This window comes from Trachemys scripta, chromosome 4, assembly GCF_013100865.1.
Source record: "Trachemys scripta elegans isolate TJP31775 chromosome 4, CAS_Tse_1.0, whole genome shotgun sequence".
NCBI lineage: Eukaryota > Metazoa > Chordata > Testudines > Emydidae > Trachemys > Trachemys scripta.
In genome coordinates, this window is record NC_048301.1 from 11845351 (window position 1) to 11850978 (window position 5628).

A 5628-nucleotide genomic window follows, 5' to 3' on the forward strand; every position below is an offset into this window, starting at 1 on the left:
CACCCTAACTCCCTCCCAGACCCCGCACCCCACCCTGAGCGCCCTCCTGCACCCTAACTCCCTCCCAGACCCCACACCCCCAGCCCTGAGCCCCAAGAGGAGAATGGAGAAAAAAAAGAATGAAAAACGGGGGGGGAGTGGGAATAAGAGAGAATGATCCCCCCACGAGGGGGCCCCAAAAATGAAGCTGAGCACCGGGCCCCACTAACTCTAAATCCGTCACTGGTGGGAAGGGGAGGAGTGGGGAAGCGCCGCATCTCCGCTCCTCCCCCTCCCTCCCAGAAAGTCCTAAGTGCTGCCAAACAGCTGTTTGGCGGCAGGGAAGCGCTGGGAGGAAGGGGGAGGAGCGGGGACGCGGCGTGCTCCGGTGTGGAGGTGGAGTGGGGGTGGAAAGAGGCTGGCCTGGAGTGGAGCGGGGACGGGAAGAGGCAGGCCTGGAGCATCCCCTGGCAAAGTCAGCACCTGTTTTTCTGGGGGGGAAGCTGCTGCTGCACAAGGTGCTTCCTAGCGTCCTTGCCTGCCTCATTGTCTGAAGCGTGCTGTGCCTGTGTGGGGTAAGCCAGGGGCACCTCCCCATCACAGTACAGTACTGTACAGTATATAATGCCTTTTGTCTGCCCCCAAAAAATTTCCTTGGAACCTAACCCCCCACATTTACATTAAATCTTATGGGAAAATTGGATTCGTTTAACATCATTTCACTTAAAGTTGCATTTTTCAGGAACGTAACTACAACGTTAAGTGAGGAGTTACTTACTGTATCTCATTATCCTGCGTTGTCCTTGTCACTAGAAATTTGATACTTCCCAGCGAAGTCATCTCTTGCTGGCACCCGCAGCCATAAACAATGTCTGTAATCAGGGCCTCAATGCTACTCAGCACCTGCTCGCTTTCCCTGGACTCCTAGGTGCAGTAGATATTCTGGATTGAGTGCTTGAAGGAATGCGCTCTAGAGCCTACAGTGCCCACCATTAGGGAACCAACATTTGGTACCAGCCCTTACTCAGTGGTATGTGAGATGCCATCCAGCTATTTCCAGGGAACAACTGCAGATATCACTGTGAGTAGACTAATGGCAAAGGCTGACTTTTTAATGGGGACCACTTTCCCTGTGAGCTCCACAACATTTCATTACTCGCCCTTCATAAAGAGTTCGGGCTTCATGCTTCCCTCACATTTCAGGCTCTCTGGCAGGTGCTTACGTTTAATCTACAACCAGTCGGAAAATGGCAGGAGCTGTGTTAAAATATTCTACCGTGAGAAGGCTAAAATGGCAAATTGAAATTCAGGGGACAGGTTGCAACAGTGAGTCACTTTTAAGACTAAAAAACGGAATCTCAAGGGTAAGCGGTGAGAGTTTCAAAACAATTTCAAAGCCTTTAACCTTCATAATCCAGCAAACCCAAAGCTGAAAACCAAGACTTTTGTCCTGACTAACAGGACTTTTTTTTTTTTTAAATGCAAAGGCTTTGATAGGCTGGGGTGATATTTCAAAAGTAGATGACATTATTACTGCCATAGAGAAGATGTTATAGGCATAATTTGTTATGGTCTGTTGCGGAACCTATTGGACAAAATTTCATGCCTCTTTAAGCCACCAGTGAATCACTCTGTCCTACAGAAATAAAAAACACCACCACACACACACGACTAGCCTAAGGATAAGCATGGGCCAGATTTGATTGAAACAAATTATCTATTTCACAAAAATAAAGCCAGCAAAGGAAATAATAAATGGTAGAAAACGCAAGTGAGAACTCATTAACGGGGATAACGCTTAGAGCACAAAAGTAATAACTATAAATACATTTTAAAAACAATAAATGATGTTTTAGGATGGTAATAATCAGAAAAACAAAAATCCTCAAGAGACCAGGAGAAGTCTGGATAGTATTATGGGATGATTTTTTACACCCGGACTTTCCCAATTACATAGATAGATTTGGGTTCACCTAATTTATGAACCCAAATAATAATACTACCTAATTGCCCAATGTGCCTGTGCAAATCAGATACACTGGCCACTACTACAAAGCCATCACTTGCCAACAGTTACCCCCTCCCCACAACCTCTCCTCCACACACAGGAGCCTGAAATACCACAATTTCACCATATACCTAGAATTGGAAATACTCTGGGAGCTGTAGAATATGTTGGCAAATTCTGATTTTCTACGAGCAAACGCTCATACACATTAGCCCTGGCACCTAACTTGTCATTTGTGCATGCTCACGTACTTAATTTGCAGTTGCTCATCTGGTATTTGTGTGCATAAATTCCCATATACACGCGCATACATACATCCAACTTGGACACTTGGGCTCTAAAGATTTGGGTTGTTGGGTTTTTTTTAAATCCCGTGGGCCTTTTGTGAGTGTGGGTCAAAGCTCTCAGAATGTCCTAGTTACATTTAGGTAATGCACGTGAGGGAGAACCCTGGAGGCCATTGTGGGGGTGGGGAGGAGCTGACAATAAAATCCCTGTAATTTGGATAAGTTTGAAACCCCCCTGCACCAGACATATGGCCCAGGGGCGATGTATCTCTCAAGATGCTGAGCACTGTCTACTCTCAGGATACTCAGCAGGAGATGCTCCAGGATCAGGCCCACACAGTCTACATTCAGCTGATAAGTATTATGCTTCCAGTCAACATCAACTAAAGCAACATCTTCCTTTTCAGGGCCTGACCCATTGACTTCAATGGGCTTTAGATCAGGCCCAGAGAGTGCATTAATTCAAATAAAATTGTAAAACACTGTATCAGAGCATCCAGGGGCATACTACAGGGCATAAATATTTTAGTGAGTGTGGGCTGTATGAACAGGTAGAGGGGAGGTGGGCTTTCTTAATAATATAGATATTTGCAGGCTGCACAAATGGTTATTCTCAGACTTTTGTTGTGGTGGATGTATAATCAGACGATTAACTGATTTACACACAGAAACGATTTGTTCACACAAATAATAGCACAGCATTCACCCTGACGTTCATTCATTTGCTCTATATTGACTATTATTGGGCTATGTTCTCCTGCCTAGCCTCACACGCAGAAGCCAAGCAGATAGTGGTTGATGTTCTCAAAAACCATCCCAGTTTAGGAAGAAGCAGGATGAAGGGATCTTTCTTGCACAAACCACTGTGATCTTTGGGGCAGCAATTAATTAATAGCAACGGTCCAATTTTAGATGGACTGATATGATGTAAATAATAACTTAAGTCCAACTTCAGACCTGGGATCCCTACAAGAGCATCAGAGTGAGGGATTTGGTCCATAGGCCCCAATCCTGCTGCTGTTAAAACTCCTAGTGTTCTCAATGGAAGTATCATTCCATCCTCAGTAAGGAGTCCAGACCAGAATCTGATACCCATATATTGACTAATACCTTACTTAGGGTGACCAGACGTCCTGATATTTACTTGTTTGTCCCGTGTCCCGACCGATGTTCGGCCGGGACGCGAACTGTCCTGATATTTTGCCCTTTGGCACACAGGCGGAGGGGGCTCGTGCCCCCCCGCCCCAACTCCACCCCGGCCCCACCCCGACTCCGCCCCTCCCTCCCCCATTGGATCCCTCCCCAAATCCCCGCCCTGGCCCCGGCCCCAGCCCCGCCCCCTCATTGCCCCATTGGATCCCTCCCCAAATCCCCGCCCTGGCCCCACCTCTTCCCCAAGCACACCGGATTCCTCCTCCTCACCCCTCCCTTCCCGGCTTGCGCTAATCAGCTCTCTGGTGACGCAAGCGCTGGAGGGAAGGGGAGAAGCAGGACACGGCAGCCCGCTCAGGGGAGGTGGAGGCAGAGCGAAGGTGAGCTGGTGCGGGCAGGCGGGGCGTGGAGCTGCCGGTGCTCAGCCCCCACCAATTTTTCCTATGCTCCGGTGGCTCTTGGGGCTTTTTTGTTGTTGTTGCTCCGCTGGCACCCCTCCCATCCCCCCCACGTCCCGATATTTCACGTCTCTCATCTGGTCACCCTAACCTTACTTCACATACACTGATGAAACCAGTGGGGTTGCTTGCAGAGCAAGGTGTTACCAAACAAGAGTAAGAGTATCCGAATCTGGTCCTTGTTTAAAATTGCCCTATGATTGCTTTGGCAGGATGTTTTACCTCTTGTGAGTCAAATTCAGTTGCAGTCCCTGGAGCAATTGCAAGTTGGCTACTGGAGAGGAACAGGGATGTGTATCGGGTTTTACCTTTCTAATGTCTGGACTCCCGAGGCCTCACCCCCTGCTCCGCCTCTTCCTTCAAGACCCTGCCCCTGCTCTGCCTCTTCCACCCAGGCCCGACCCCTGATCCGCCTCTTCCCTCAAGACCCTGCTCCATCTCCGCCTCTTCCCCCAAAGCCCCGCCTCTTCCCCTGAAACTCCACTCCCTTCTCCACCTCCTCTCCTAAGTCCTCATCCCCTTCTCCACCTCCCAGATTAAAAAAAAAAGGGACATCAGGGCTTGTCAAATGGCACCCGGACAGACAAGCCGAAACCCAGACTATCTGGGTAAAAACCAGACGGGTGGCAACCCTAGATGTGTATGTTACTGCCCATACAACCTAAAATTATAACTGCAATTATGCTCCCAGCATTTCTTCACTTCAGGCTAGATTGAGTTTGCTCTCAGCCCATAGCAAGGGGCAGCATGTAGCTGCTTTGTCCAAAGCGCAGACTAGGGAGGGAACTGTGACTCTATAGTTCACAATTCCTTCCCTGGCTCTCCCAGCACGGGGGGAAGCAGGCTTTATGGAAAGGGGATGAAAACCATCTCCCTACTCCCCTCAAGGCAGACTGTGGCCTGATATGTGGATAGCCTACACAGGGGCGTGGGGAAATGGTTTTCATACCATTATTCCCCTACAGGGGCCCTTAAGACAAGCTGCAATCTTCCATCTCCCCAGCTTTAAGTTTCATCTTGGCCAGCTCTGATTTATTCTGATCAGACTTTACATTAAGGTTGTATGTTACAGATGCAAATAGTATCTGTTATAGATGGCTATAAGCGCATTAATACAAAGTATAATCCATGTTTATAAGCCCTGGTTATAAGCAACCAATTGACCTGTTGAACTCAATAACAATCTATAAAAATTAACCATTTATTCAAGCATATGTAAATAATCTATTAACTTCTAATAAACGACATATGACTGGGAACCTTAAAATAAAGTGTGATCTTTATTCTGCTCCATCATACCAAAAAGCAAACTATATAGCTAGTGTCTATATCTAAGAAAACAGCTGTCATTTGAGTCAACAGTTATGGAGATACTTAAAGCGACAGTGTCACAATAAAACCTACCTGAATTTTTTGATTGGAGACTGCTTTTCCTGTGCGGTTGCAAGGTGCCCAGAATAATAAACGGGGAAAAACATAATGTTCCAGTTTGTTGAAAACCAAGTCATGAAAAATGGATAGTCAAAGTTCTTATATGTGATTTTCACAATCTGTGTGGTTCCAACCCAAGAGGATGAGACTGATAAGATTATTAGAAATCCCCAGACAACCTTAAGAAATGTAGATGTGCAAGACTGACACCGGGTCTGTGCTTGGTTTTCTTGACTGTTGTTCTCGGTATGGGTTTGCGTCCCTTCTTCTCCTGAAAAAAAAAAAAGAGGAGAGTTACAGGCAAAATGGGTCC

General features: G+C 47.0%; 1 protein-coding gene across 1 annotated transcript in view; it reads right to left on the reverse strand.

The window, feature by feature from the left end:
- Nucleotides 1-5366, reverse strand: part of SLC35F4 (solute carrier family 35 member F4) — a 39948-nt gene extending 34582 nt beyond the window's left edge. The window contains exon 1 of the mRNA XM_034770280.1: nucleotides 5289-5366. The gene's annotated coding sequence lies outside the window, so the exon portion shown is untranslated. The remainder of the gene's footprint in view (nucleotides 1-5288) is intronic.
- Nucleotides 5367-5628: the final 262 nt, after the last annotated feature.